At 46.6% G+C, this 15,570-nt stretch overlaps 1 non-coding gene and 1 pseudogene across 1 annotated transcript in view; both read left to right on the top strand.

Moving 5' to 3' along the window:
- The first annotated feature begins 14,581 nt into the window (after positions 1–14,581).
- On the top strand, positions 14,582–14,738 carry LOC125773647 (5.8S ribosomal RNA; annotated as a pseudogene).
- A 709-nt stretch (positions 14,739–15,447) lies between these two features.
- The window catches only part of LOC125773650 (large subunit ribosomal RNA), a 4,179-nt gene continuing 4,056 nt past the window's right edge, over positions 15,448–15,570 (top strand). The window contains exon 1 of the ribosomal RNA XR_007420275.1: positions 15,448–15,570. This exon is cut by the window's right edge and continues 4,056 nt beyond it. This is a non-coding gene — a ribosomal RNA (large subunit ribosomal RNA).

The following is a 15,570-nucleotide window of genomic DNA, read 5'->3' as shown; positions in this document are numbered from 1 at the left end:
ATGGTCACGACAGTGTGGTGCAGGTGCGCCCATGTGTAACGAATACATTGAGTGCCGTTGGAGGTTAGCGGTTGGTTGGTTGCATGCTACAACTTCGCGTTGTACATGGGCTGGCCGCTGCGCTTCCTTCGGGTTGCCACTTGATGTTGATAGGGTTGATGTATTGTGTTCGTTGACTTTTGGTTCATTCCAAAAGTCTTCGGACTTAGATAATTTTACAAGTGTCGGCGCTCTCGGACCGAAAATAAGAAGACAACTAAGAAGAAAAAGAGAAAGAAGCTAATAGTGGAAAGTATTCTTCTTCAAAGAAGGAACAAAAATTTTACAAGTGTTGAAAAATTTCCTAAGTCCAAAAAATTTTCTAAGTCCAGAAAATTTTCTAAGTCCCACAAAATGGAACATGATGAAGAAGATACAGAAGTTGAAAATTTTTCTAAGTCCAAAAAATTTTCTAAGTCCAGAAAATTTTCTAAGTCCAAAGTGTTGGAACAATTTCCAAAGGCCCATAGGTTGCACTGAATTTTCCTAAGTTGGCCACAAGTACCCATGAGGTATCGAGAAGGTTCACCCGAAGGACATAATATGTCCCAAAGTACCGATAGAGCACCCACAAAGAGCACCCAATTGGCCTATGTTGGCCAAAAGTACCGATAGAGTACCCACAAATAGCACCGAGTGGGCCTAACATGGCCAAAAGTACCGATAGAGTACCCACAAATAGCACCGCGTTGGCCTAAGTTGGCCAAAAGTACCGATAGAGTACCCACAAGAAGCACTGAGTTGGCCTAAGTTGGCCAAAAGTACCGATAGAGAACCCACAAGTAGCACCGAATGGGCCTAACATGGCCAAAAGTACCGATAGAGAACCCACAAGTAGCACCCAATTGGCCTAAGTTGGCCAAAAGTACCGATAGAGTACCCACAAGCAGCACCCAATTGGCCTAAGTTGGCCAAAAGTACCGATAGAGTACCCACAAATAGCACCGAGTGGGCCTAACATGGCCAAAAGTACCGATAGAGTACCCACAAATAGCACCCCATGGGCCTAAGTTGGCCAAAAGTACCGATAGAGCACCCACAAATAGCACCCAGTTGGCCTAAGTTGGCCAAAAGTACCGATAGAGTACCCATAAGCAGCACCCAATTGGCCTAAGTTGGCCAAAAGTACCGATAGAGTACCCACAAATAGCACCCAATGGGCCTAACATGGCCAAAAGTACCGATAGAGTACCCACAAGAAGCACTGAGTTGGCCTAAGTTGGCCAAAAGTACCGATAGAGTACCCACAAATAGCACCGAGTGGGCCTAACATGGCCAAAAGTACCGATAGAGTACCCACAAAGAGCACCCAATTGGCCTAAGTTGGCCAAAAGTACCGCCAAGTAGCACCATAGAGGCCCGAGTAGAGCGAAATGTGGGCCAAATTGAACATTTGAAAATTTTTACAAGTCCAGAAAATTTTCTAAGTCCAGAAAATTTTCTAAGTCCAAAGAGTTGGACAAATTTCCTTAGGCCCAAAGGTTGCACTGAATGTTCCTAAGTTGGCCATCAGTACCCATGAAGTATCGCGAAGGTTCACCCGAAAGACACAATATGCCCTAAAGTACCCACAGAGTACCCACAAGTTGCACCCAATTGGCCTAAGTTGGCCAAAAGTACCGACAAGTAGCACCATAGAGGCCCGAGTAGAGCGAAATGTGGGCCAAAGAACCGAGTAGTTGCAACAAATGCCCAAATGGATACCAAAATGTGGTACCAAGCACCTAACTGTTGCAACAAATGCTAGCTTTCTGAGCAAAAGCTGTGGACCAATTTCGTAGAAGAACCGCCTAGGCGAAAAGGCAAAAATCGCCGAAGCTGGCCCGCTCGCAGAGCTCGCGGGCCAGGAGATACTCATAGGGCGATTTACTAGAGTGGGGAACTTGAGAATTTTTGTGTCCGAGACTTTGGGCAACTTCGCGGCCGCCCCCTTAAAGTAAAAGATTTTCTCTGGGTGCCTAAAATTCGCAATTCCCGCAAAGTCGGGAAGACGTTAAAGTTTTTGCCCAAAAAATGGCCATCGATTTAAGGTGATTTTCCAATAAGAAAATGCTTCCTATTTTGAATTTTTTCGAATATTTCCTAAACTAAGCGTCGGAGCACATGGCCGTGGAGGAACTTTTGGTAGCTTTTGGCAAGGGCTATCGGATGAAATAATGCGAAAGGCCATCGGAGCGATATTGGATTAATGCGGGCCCATAAACGTACCTAAGAAGTGAAAATTGGTACCTTGCACGCAGGATGCAAGAAATGCTTGAGTGTTAACCAACATCGGTACCAAGTACCTAGGTTATATCGAGTGCGTAGATGGAAGTCGGTACCGAAGGGAAACCTTCCTAGGCTAGGTGCACGCAAGTGAGTATGGATCGATCAGTAGAAAGATGGGAAGCCATAGGAAACCTTCCTAGGCTAGGTGCACGCAAGTGAGTATGGATCGATCAGTAGAAAGATGGGAAGCCCAAGGAAACCTTCCTAGGCTAGGTGCACGCAAGTGAGTATGGATCGATCAGTAGAAAGATGGGAAGCCATAGGAAACCTTCCTAGGCTAGGTGCACGCAAGTGAGTATGGATCGATCAGTAGAAAGATGGGAAGCCATAGGAAACCTTCCTAGGCTAGGTGCACGCAAGTGAGTATGGATCGATCAGTAGAAAGATGGGAAGCCCAAGGAAACCTTCCTAGGCTAGGTGCACGCAAGTGAGTATGGATCGATCAGTAGAAAGATGGGAAGCCATAGGAAACCTTCCTAGGCTAGGTGCACGCAAGTGAGTATGGATCGATCAGTAGAAAGATGGGAAGCCATAGGAAACCTTCCTAGGCTAGGTGCACGCAAGTGAGTATGGATCGATCAGTAGAAAGATGGGAAGCCATAGGAAACCTTCCTAGGCTAGGTGCACGCAAGTGAGTATGGATCGATCAGTAGAAAGATGGGAAGCCATAGGAAACCTTCCTAGGCTAGGTGCACGCAAGTGAGTATGGATCGATCAGTAGAAAGATGGGAAGCCATAGGAAACCTTCCTAGGCTAGGTGCACGCAAGTGAGTATGGATCGATCAGTAGAAAGATGGGAAGCCATAGGAAACCTTCCTAGGCTAGGTGCACGCAAGTGAGTATGGATCGATCAGTAGAAAGATGGGAAGCCATAGGAAACCTTCCTAGGCTAGGTGCACGCAAGTGAGTATGGATCGATCAGTAGAAAGATGGGAAGCCCATTACCAAATGCCCTAGTGAAGACCGTAAACGAATATCATGAACCGATAAGGAGCACCAAATGCCCTAGTGAAGACCGTAAACGAATATCATGAACCGAGAAGGAGCACCAAATGCCCTAGTGAAGACCGTAAACGAATATCATGAACCGATAAGGAGCACCAAATGCCCTAGTGAAGACCGTAAACGAATATCATGAACCAAGAAGTAGCAACGAATGCCTGAAAAAGTACCAAGTCCACGGTATAGAGTAACGAGAGTTAACCGCCGTGATGTATGCAATGAGGGCAGCCATTGCATGGGTTCTGGACTTGGTTCGCGAATAACTTTTTTGCTAGACATCGGACAAAGTTGACGTGGAAGAACGAAATGTAGCATTTGGTGCCACCTATCCAAAACTTTTTCAAGATTGAAGATCCGATCGATACAGCCTGAGTTATAGGCAAAAGTTGGTGCAAAATTGAGCATTTTTAATGGTGAAAAATCGGTACTCCTCGAATAGCTCCTGTTGGAAGCATCGGACCACATGGTCGTGGAGGAACATATTGTAGCGTGCGGTGTCAAGTATCGACACCCAAAACCGCATGTCCGATGGACGGAAAATGACCAAGTTATAGTGAAAACTTGGTTGCACCAAATTCCCGAAGAAGTGCAACGAGAAGGTGAATGCGCAGGTTGTTCGTCGAATAGCTCCGGCCACAGACATGGTAGCGATTAGTGGTGCATGGAAGAAATCTAGCCACAAGTGCCATCTACCCATGGCCAGAAGAAAGTGTGGCCATATCTTGGATACCGGCGGAGCTATGGGGCAAATATGGGCCAAAAATGGTGCAAGTTGGACCAAAAATCCGAAAAAGTACCTAGGTAAATGCGCAGGTTGTTCGTCGAATAGCTCCGGCCACAGACATGGTAGCGATTAGTGGTGCATGGAAGAAATCTAGCCACAAGTGCCATCTACCCATGGCCAGAAGAAAGTGTGGCCATATCTTGGATACCGGCGGAGCTATGGTGCAAATATGGGCCAAAAATGGTGAAGTTGGACCAAAAATCCGACCAAGTGCGCGAGGCGCTTTCGTGAATAGCTCCGGCCACAGACATGGTAGCGGTTAGTGGTGCATGGAAGAAATCTAGCCACAAGTGCCATCTAGCCATGGCCAGAAGAAAGTGTGGCGATATCTTGGATACCGGCGGAGCTATGGGGCAAATACGGGCCAAAAATGGGTAAACTTGTACGGTCCAAAGCCAAGGGTAAATTTTTTTATTCCTCTAATAACTTCTAGCACAGACATTGAATCGGTTGGTAATGTATGGATGAAATGCAGCAAACAGTTGGAACTACCCATAAAATCTTAAAGATTGACGATCCAATGTATAGAACCGGAGTAATGTGCGATACTTGGTGTAAAATCGAGTGAAAAATTAACTATAAACTGTTTTTGGCCCATAACTCGAATACTAGACATCGGAAGGGGGGGTCGTAGAACGATTTTTTGTTGCCCTATCGATTCCCTATCGAACGAGCAAAAGTTGTTTTTTTGACCAAAAAGGACCCCTACTCTAGTAAAATTGGCCTGATTTTACTAGTCCCCGGTACCCGTACAGGCAAAATGAGCAAAATGCTCAAGTATGAATGGTTTTTGGCCCATAACTCGAATACTAGACGTCGCAGGGGGGTGTCATGGAACAATTTTTGGTAGCCCTTGAAATTATCTATCGAATGACATATACTTGATTTTTGGCCAAAAAGTTCCCTAGACTAGTAAAAATCGCATCATTTTACTAGAGTCGGGTACCCTGGACGAAAAACCGCTATAATTGCGGTTTTTGGCTAATAACTCGAATACTAGACGTCGCAGGGGGGTGTCGTGGAACAATTTTTGGTAGCCCTTGAAATTATCTATCGAATGACATATACTTGATTTTTGGCCAAAAAGTTCCCTAGACTAGTAAAAATCGCATCATTTTACTAGAGTCGGGTACCCTGGACGAAAAACCGCTATAATTGCGGTTTTTGGCTAATAACTCGAATACTAGACGTCGCAGGGGGGTGTCGTGGAACAATTTTTGGTAGCCCTTGAAATTATCTATCGAATGACATATACTTGATTTTTGGCCAAAAAGTTCCCTAGACTAGTAAAAATCGCATCATTTTACTAGAGTCGGGTACCCTGGACGAAAAACCGCTATAGTTGCGGTTTTTGGCTAATAACTCTAATACTAGACGTCGGAGGGGGGTGTCGTGGAACAATTTTTGGTAGCCCTTGAAATTATCTATCGAATGACATATACTTGATTTTTGGCCAAAAAGTTCCCTAGACTAGTAAAAATCGCATCATTTTACTAGAGTCGGGTACCCTGGACGAAAAACCGCTTAAGTTGCGGTTTTTGGCTAATAACTCGAATACTAGACGTCGCAGGGGGGTGTCGTGGAACAATTTTTGGTAGCCCTTGAAATTATCTATCGAATGACATATACTTGATTTTTTGACCAAAAAGTTCCTAGACTAGTAAAAATCGCATCATTTTACTAGAGTCGGGTACCCTGTACGAAAAACCGCTATAGTTGCGGTTTTTGGCCAATAACTCGAATACTAGACGTCGGAGGGGGGTGCCGTAGAACAATTTTTTGTAGCCCTTGAAATTACCTTTCGAATGATATATAGTGGTTTTTTGGTCAAACAGTGACCCCGAGACTAGTAACCCTCCATACACAAAACCGCCTAAAAAGTTTTGGTTTTGCAAAATTTTGAAAAGTGCGTCAAAAAAATTTTTTCAAAAAGTACCAAATCGTGATCAGAACTCACTATAGACCATAAAAAGTGAAATCCGATGGTCATTTGCAACACTTGGTCAATCGAGAAAAATTTCACTTTTTTACTAGAGTCGGGTACCCTGAACGAAAAATCGCTCAAGTGATGGTTTTTGGCCAATAACTCGAATACTAGACGTCGGAGGGGGGTGCCGTAGAACAATTTTTTGTAGCCCTTGAAATTACCTTTCGAATGATATATAGTGGTTTTTTGGTCAAACAGTGACCCCGAGACTAGTAACCCTCCATACACAAAACCGCCTACAAAAACTTTGTTTTGAAAAATTTTGAAAAGTTCAAAAAAATTTTTTTTTCAAAAACTACTAAAACGTGATAAGAACTTACTATAGACCATGAAAAGTGATATCCGATGATAATTTGCAAAAGTTGGTAACTAGTAAAAAATTTCACTTTTTTACTAGAGTCGGTGCAACGAGAAAAAAAAAGTCCGTGATGGAGAAAAATGGCACGTTTTCCACGCCTGTACGCTTTCGTTTTCTATATAGGGGGTAGGTGAGCCAGAAGCATGAATTTGACTGAGTACGTATCTTTATGAATTGGGCCCTTCTAAATCGATTGAGACTACCCCCAGGACGATCGGACGACTGCTTCTGGCTCAAAATGTGGTTTTTAGATTTTGATCGTCAATTATGAGAGAAAAAATCGATTAGAAGTAAAGATACGAAATGCTTGGTCTAAGTTGGGAAACGACTTCGGATATTTGTTGGACGTTGTCGTAGAAGGTCCGAGGACCAAGGAAAAGTGATTTCCAAGTGGATTTATGCACTATTAGTCGATGGTAAGATGTGAAATTAGTAGAACTTACCATACAGTTTGCGAAGTTGAAGCAATCGGTTGGTGAATATGGTACTGTCTGTCCAATTTGGTGGTTCGGAATGAGTGAAACGATGTTGATGATGGATAGACGTTCCGATTGCCCCCGATCGGGGAACATATAGTGGTCTTTAAGGTCCAAGTACCTATGTTTTGGTAAGCAGAACTGAGAGTTAAAGGATGAAAGTCGGCCATTCCTAATATCATCCTATCGGTGGTTCGCGAGTTGTTTGAGGACCGGAGCAGCTCGCGATGAAACGGTCCTAGGGTATTGGTTATCCATCCAAGGAAGAGTAAATGCGATCCTAGATGTGTGTCGTTGGCCGTTCTACCGGTATCGCCTATCGATGAGATATCGACGGGCATGCCTTACTCGAAAGTTGAATTCTAGGATCGATGGTCAAACAGACCTATGAGCGATAAACCAAACTGAACACGTATTGATGTCGGCTTTTCCTATCATTTGATGCCGCAGGTTGTTTAGGGACCGGAGCAACTTGCGGCCGAGACGGTCCCCGGGGGTTTCTTTCTCCAAGGAGTGGAAACTATTAAGCAAGAGTTGTAGCAAGATACGATCCTCTGATGTGTCGTTGGCCGTTCATGCGGTATCGCCTGTCGATGAGATATCGATGGGCATGCCTTACTCTACCGACCTTCTAATTGAGAGTATTAATCAGGGATCGATGGTCAAACAAGACCAATGAGCGATAAACCAAACTGAACACGTATTGATGTCGGCTTTTCCTATCATTTGATGCCGCAGGTTGTTTAGGGACCGGAGCAGCTTGCGGCCGAGACGGTCCCCGGGGGTTTCTTTCTCCAAGGAGAAGAAACGATTAAGCAAAAGTTGTAGCAAGATACGATCCTCTGATGTGTCGTTGGCCGTTCAAGCGGTATCGCCTGTCGATGAGATATCGATGGGCATGCCTTACTCTCCCGACTGGATTACTGAGAGTTTAATCAGGGATCGATGGTCAAACAGACCAATGAGCGATAAACCAAACTGAACACGTATTGATGTCGGCATTTCCTATCATTTGTCGCAGGTTGTTTGGGGACCGGAGCAGCTTGCGACCGAGACGGTCCCCGGGGGTTTCTTTCTCTAAGGAGTGGAAACGATTAAGCAAAAGTCGTAGCAATAATCGATCACCTGATGTGTCGTTGGCCGTTCTTGCGGTATCGCCTGTCGATGAGATATCGATGGGCATGCCTTACTCTCCTGACTGTTTAATTGAGAGTTATAATCAGGGATCGATGGTCAAAAAGACCTATGAGCGATAAACCAAACTGAACACATATTGATGTCGGCATTTCCTATCATTTGTCGCAGGTTGTTTGGGGACCGGAGCAGCTTGCGACCGAGACGGTCCCTTCCCGAAAGATGGTGAACCGAGTCGTCTGGCGTAAAAACCGGACGACTCGAAAGGGCTTGACCCTTTCAAGTGAGCGATAATCACATTCTACGCTCAGTTCGACAGCTACAAGGCAATCACTCGCTATGTTCAGAGCTAATACATGCAACATGCCGGCATTGTTTCCACCGACGCATGGATTCAAGACTGGTGCACTTATTAGTTAAACCGTTCGCCTCCGGGTGTTTCGAGTTCAAGTCTGGATGAGGATTGTTCTTGCTGGTAATAGCTTGAGCCCCTGAATAAGGGGTCGAAGCGTACATCTTGAGACCATGTACAACATATTACCAAATCGGCACCATGGGTTCGGGTGCAAGTGATGTAACCGTGAAAGATGTTGAGCAGCCCAACATCGGTTTACACACGCATAATAGGAAGGCAGCGCTGTCGACTGGTCAGTCGTGTAAGAAGTGTGCATTATCGATCTCCAATATATGAGCTCAGTATGACAGCCCAATTGGTAATCCTCGGGACCTCCAGAAAGGAAGCTGGATGAGGATTACCAAATCGAAAGTTGATAAGTGTAGTGGTGCCACTTAGTCAACTTGTATCCCGAAAGATGGTGAACCGAGTCGTCTGGCGTAAAAACCGGACGACTCGAAAGGGCTTGACCCTTTCAAGTGAGCGATAATCACATTCTACGCTCAGTTCGACAGCTGCAAGGCAATCACTCGCTATGTTCAGAGCTAATACATGCAACATGCCGGCATTGTTTCCACCGACGCATGGATTCAAGACTGGTGCACTTATTAGTTAAACCGTTCGCCTCCGGGTGTTTCGAGTTCAAGTCTGGATGAGGATTGATCTTGCTGGTAATAGCTTGAGCCCCTGAATAAGGGGTCGAAGCGTACATCTTGAGACCATGTACAACATATTACCAAATCGGCACCATGGGTTCGGGTGCAAGTGATGTAACCGTGAAAGATGTTGAGCAGCCCAACATCGGTTTACACACGCATAATAGGAAGGCAGCGCTGTCGACTGGTCAGTCGTGTAAGAAGTGTGCATTATCGATCACAAATATATTGGTGATCTGTAGGTTGCGCATACACCATGCCCGGTGTAAAGTGCCGTGGTCCCCCCCGGGGGGCTGCATCAAACCGTTCGCCACGCGAACTACCCAATGGAACGAACTCGATGCATTTAATAAGAAGAAGAGATGATAATGAAACACGGTCGATTAAAGAGTTGAAAACGTTGAAATACCTATAAGCAAGTCTTAAGTTGGTGGTGACCGTTACGCCCCAACAAATTGGTGCCTTACCCTACACCAAAGAGCCATTCAACATGGTTCAAGTGAGCGATAATCACGCTCTACGCTCAGTATGACAGCTGCAAGGCAATCACTCGCTAAGTTCAGAGCTAATACATGCAACACGCCGGCATTGTTTCCACCGACGCATGGATTCAAGACTGGTGCACTTATTAGTTAAACCGTTCGCCTGCGGGTGTTTCGAGTTCAAGTCTGGATGAGGATTGTTCTTGCTGGTAATAGCTTGAGCCCCTGAATAAGGGGCCGAAGCGTACATCTTGAGAGTAAATGTACAACATATTACCAAATCGGCACCGTGGGTTCTGGTGCAAGTGATGTAACCATGAAAGATGTTGAGCAGCCCAACATCGGTTTACACACGCATAAGGGGTTTATTGTTATCTGTAGGTTGCGCATACACCATACCCGGTGTAAAGTGCCGTGGTCCCCCAGGGGGCTGCATCAAAACGTTCGCCATGCGAACTACCCAATGGAACGAACTCGATGTATTGAAAGAGATGAACAATTAATAGCGAGAATAGGGGCCCGGAAGCAATTCCGCGGCCCTACGGTCGATTCAAGAGTTGAAACGTTGTACAATCGTGGATAGCACCTAGTGCTAATATGGTGAGAGATAATGTGTGAGGAAATTTAGTTTCCTAAAGTTTAGTTAGTGGTTTCCGTTGTGCCCTAACAAACTTAAAGTTGGTGGTGACCGTTACACCCCAACAAATTGGTGCCTTACCCAACACCAAAGAGCCATTCCATATGGTTCTAGAGAGAGAGAGTTGTGTGGAAATTTATTTCCCACTAAGCGAGTGTGTGTCTGTAGTGGAACGAATTCTGGTTGATCCTACCAGTAATATACGCTTGTCTCAAAGGTTAAGCCATGCATGTCTAAGTACAAACATAAATGAATGTGAAACCGCATAAGGCTCAGTATAACAGCTATAATTCACAAGATCATCCTACCACTAGTTACTTGGATAACTGTGGAAAATCCAGAGCTAATACATGCAACATGCCGGGACTGTTGCCCTCGCGGGTAGCTGAACTGGTGCACTTATTAGTTAAACCAATCGCCTCCGGGCGGCTTGAGTTGAAGTCTGGATAAGGACGCAGATCGTATGGTCGCTTGTCGACTGACGACAGATCTTTCAAATGTCTGCCCTATCAACTATTGATGGTAGTGTAGAGGACTACCATGGTTGCGACGGGTAACGGGGAATCAGGGTTCGATTCCGGAGAGGGAGCCTGAGAAATGGCTACCACATCCAAGGAAGGCAGCAGGCGCGTAAATTACCCAATCCCAGTACGGGGAGGTAGTGACGAGAAATAACAATATGGACCTCTCTAACGATGGTCCATAATTGGAATGAGTTGAGTATAAATCCTTCAACAAGGATCAAGTGGAGGGCAAGTCTGGTGCCAGCAGCCGCGGTAATTCCAGCTCCACTAGCGTATATTAAAGTTGTTGCGGTTAAAACGTTCGAAGTTGATTGCCCGTCCAGACACGTGACCGCCACGGGCGCCCGGTTACACGCCGGGGCCGTTCGTGCGCGCGCTCACGGCTGCGACTCACAATGGTGTACTTGGGCGTTACTCTGTGAACGAGTACCGTGCTACCGGTTAACTCCGGCACGGGCTCCTCATGGTGCTCAAGATACTCACATTTACCTTGAACAAATTAGAGTGCTCAAAGCAGGCTAAGACAAAGCGTCCGGCCCCCCCGTGGGGTTGGCGTTGGCCGAGAATAATCTTGCATGGAATAATGGAATATGACCTCGGTTTATACGATTTCGTTGGTTTGTCAGAAACCTAGAGGTAATGATTAACAGAAGTAGTTGGGGGCATTGGTATTACGGCGCGAGAGGTGAAATTCGTAGACCGTCGTAGGACCAACTGAAGCGAAAGCGTTTGCCATGGATGCTTTCTTTAATCAAGAACGAAAGTTAGAGGATCGAAGGCGATTAGATACCGCCCTAGTTCTAACCGTAAACGATGCCAATTAGCAATTGGGAGACGCTACCCCTATTCGGTGCTCTCAGTCGCTTCCGGGAAACCAAAATCGGGTTCCGGGGGAAGTATGGTTGCAAAGTTGAAACTTAAAGGAATTGACGGAAGGGCACCACAAGAAGTGGAGCTTGCGGCTTAATTTGACTCAACACGGGAAAATTTACCAGGTCCAAACTTATCGAGGTAAGACAGATTGATAGCTCTTTCTCAAATTTAAGGGTAGTGGTGCATGGCCGTTCTTAGTTCGTGGAATGATTTGTCTGGTTAATTCCGATAACGAACGTGACTCAAACATGCTAACTAGAACGCTGTCAGCAGTGCGCCTCCGGGCGCACCTGACGTTACAGCCGGGCGGCGCCTTCACGGGCGGTCGTCGGCTACGTTTGCCCTGCTTAGCGGGACAACTTGTGTTTAGCAAGCTGAGAATGAGCGATAACAGGTCCGTGATGCCCTTAGATGTTCTGGGCTGCACGCGTGCTACAATGTGGGTCGCAGCGTGTTCTCGCCAATAGGCGCCCCCATTCCGAGAGGAACGGGAAATCACTAAAATGCCCATCTAGTCGGGATTGGGGACTGCAACGGTCCCCATGAACCTGGAATTTCTAGTAAGCACTAGTCATTAGCTAGTGCTGATTACGTCCCTGCCCTTTGTACACACCGCCCGTCGCTACTACCGATGGATTATTTAGTGAGGTTTCTGGAGGCTTACCTTCCGCGGTTCCTTCGTGAGCTGCAGCTGGCATGGCTGAAGTTGACCGAACTTGATGATTTAGAGGAAGTAAAAGTCGTAACAAGGTTTCCGTAGGTGAACCTGCGGAAGGATCATTACTGATGATCGTCCGCGAGTGACCAACCATGAGCTGCCTTCGGTGTAGCTCGGTCGCTCGCTTGCTATGTGTCAGAATTTGTTGAAAGCCAACTCGTTCGTTGTACACTTTGATGGGTGACCATCACTGTGTCTCCGTGCCGAGCTAGATCTCCCCTAGCCGTAAGGCACTTGAACGCCCCTTCGACGACGAGTTGCATGTGTGTGGTATGTGTCAGAATCTGGTGAAGCTTTCTGCATGTGATGTGCCTTGTGTGGATCCGTGGCCATTGCATTGTGTCTGGTGCTTAGATACCCAGACACTTAGAACGCTTGCGCGGAAAGCAAACTCGATCGTTGTACACTTTGATGGGCAACCATCACTGTGTCTCCGTGCCGTGCTAGATCCCCCCTAGCCGTAAGGCACTTTGAACGCCCCTTCGACGACGAGTTACAAGAGTGTGGTATGTGTCAGAATCTGGTGAAGCTTTCTGCATGTGATGTGCCTTGTGTGGATCCGTGGCCATTGCATTGTGTCTGGTGCTTAGATACCCAGACACTTAGAACGCTTGCGCGGAAAGCAAACTCGATCGTTGTACACTTTGATGGGCGACCATCACTGTGTCTCCGTGCCGAGCTAGATCTCCCCTAGCCGTAAGGCACTTTGAACGCCCCTTCGACGACGAGTTGCATGTGTGTGGTATGTGTCAGAATCTGGTAAAGCTTTCTGCATGTGATGTGCCTTGTGTGGATCCGTGGCCATCGCATCGTGTCTGGTGTGTAGGTACCCAGACACTTAAGCAAACTCGATCGTTGTACACTTTGATGGGCGAGCATCACTGTGTATCCGTGCCGTGTAAGAGCTCCCCTGGCCATCAGGCACTTGAAAGGTCCTTCGACGACGAGTTACAATAGTGGTGTGTTAGATACGTCAGATTACGGTGTCTACTAGTGTGCAATACGTATCCGGCTACGGCACGGAACGAACGGGAACTGTGGTGCAGACAAACAAGAGTTAAGCCTATTAGTCATTAACTCTAAGGACGGGGCCATGGGGCGGTACACAAAGGATACGGATGAGCGAGTATGCAGGCCCAATACTCAATAGCTCGATCCGATCCAAGCACATGAGTTGACTGCGGCGCCAGGTTAACCAATGTGCTAGATTCTATTTGGCCAGTAGAATCTTGTGTCTTAAGCGATTTGATACCAAGACACCAGAACGAAAGTTAGTTGAAGAGTTATTAAACTCTTATGAAGTATGGTTGTGCAATCACAACTTATGACTTTAACCTATAAAGTGGATATGGACTTGCAATTATAACATGGAATCTCTACACACCCCATGAGCTCGATCCAATCCACGCACACGAGTTGCCTGAGTAGCGACAGGTATACCGATGTGCAATACGTATCCGGCCACGGCACGGAACGAACGGGAACTGTGGTGCAGACATACAAAGAGTTAAGCCTACTAGTCATTAACTCTAAGGACGGGGCCATGGGGCGGTACGCAAAGGATACGGATGAGCGAGTATGCAGGCCCAATACTCAATAGCTCGATCCGATCCAAGCACATGAGTTGACTGCGGCGCCAGGTTAACCAATGTGCTAGATTCTATTTGGCCAGTAGAATCTTGTGTCTTACGCGATTTGATACCAAGACACCAGAACGAAAGTTAGTTGAAGAGTGATTAAACTCTTATGAAGAATGGTTGTGCAATCACAACTTATGACTTTAACCTATAAAGTGGATATGGACTATCAATTATAACATGGGGCACACACCATGTTCTCGATCCAATCCACGCACACGAGTTGCCTGAGTAGCGACAGGTATACCGATGTGCAATACGTATCCGGCCATAGGCACGGAACGAACAGGAACTGTGGTGCAGACATACAAGGGCCATGGGGCGGTACGCAAAGGATACGGATGAGCGAGTATGCAGGCCCAATACTCAATAGCTCGATCCGATCCAAGCACATGAGTTGACTGCGGCGCCAGGTTAACCGATGTGCTAAGAGAGTTGTTCCTGGGCCTTCAAAGTGACTTCAAAACTATCTTAGCGAATGGTGGCCATGGGCGTAGACATGAGCCACAAGTCACAAGGCCTGGGACTATTGGGTAATAAAGACAACTTAGTCAGAAAGTTAGTCTTTGGACGTACCACCGGGATTGTGTTACATTGGGAACCTTACTATAAAACCCTAGGCAGGGGATCACTCGGCTCATGGATCGATGAAGACCGCGCTAAATGCGCGTCACAATGTGAACTGCAGGACACATGAACACCGATAAGTTGAACGCATATTGCGCGTCGGACGATTAAACCCGGCCGATGCACACATTCTTGAGTGCCTATCAATTCCTTGATATACAACAAACCAAACTTCAGGGTGGAGCGTGCCACAATAGAACACTATGGCGAGCAGCCCGTCTAGTGTCGTGGGGGAAACACGCTTCCACACTGTGCATAATGGCGTGCTCGGGACCTTTGTTGGGACCGCAGGGCGCTGAAAGTAAAGGGGTGAACCGCATAAATCGCACGCACGTAAACGCGCACACACACAAATAGAGTGAGACGTATCGTAGGATACCGCTAAGAGTACGTTGTGAAACATGGGGAAATTCAATCGAAAACCTCTTTGATGTCCAAGAATTCGTTGACCGTATCCGTCGTAATACTGGATCAACGTGCTTGGGGGAAAACGTCAAAGGGTTTTATAATAGTGGTGCATGATTAACCCATCGATGCCCGAGGGGAACATGTTGTCCAATACAATAGTGGTGCAGTTGGCTCGACATGCTCGGGGGGAGACATCGTGGGTCCAAGTCGACCAAGTCGACCGGGAGTTGTTGTTGAGAGATCGAATCAAAACGATGCCGAGCGGAACTCGTTGTCCTTATTGGAGTGATATTCGGACAACGTGCTCGGGGGGGCCATCGTTGATTCAAAAATGACCGTAAATTGCCCAATCCGTGTGTGTGTGTGTGTGAAGTGTTGTTGCGTATATATCGGTTCGCTATGCCCCGGGTTCGAAACGAATGGAATGTGACTGATTTTGTTGTAGGCCTCAAGTGATGTGAGACAACCCCCAGAATTTAAGCATATTAATAAGGGGAGGAGAAGAAACCAACCGGGATTCCCTGAGTAGCTGCGAGCGAAACGGGAGAAGCTCAGCACGTAGGGAC

The sequence above is a fragment of the Anopheles funestus genome (assembly GCF_943734845.2).
Source record: "Anopheles funestus chromosome X unlocalized genomic scaffold, idAnoFuneDA-416_04 X_unloc_44, whole genome shotgun sequence".
Taxonomy (NCBI): domain Eukaryota; kingdom Metazoa; phylum Arthropoda; class Insecta; order Diptera; family Culicidae; genus Anopheles; species Anopheles funestus.
Note: the sequence above shows the minus strand (reverse complement) of the source record. Positions and strands in the feature narration are given on the sequence as shown.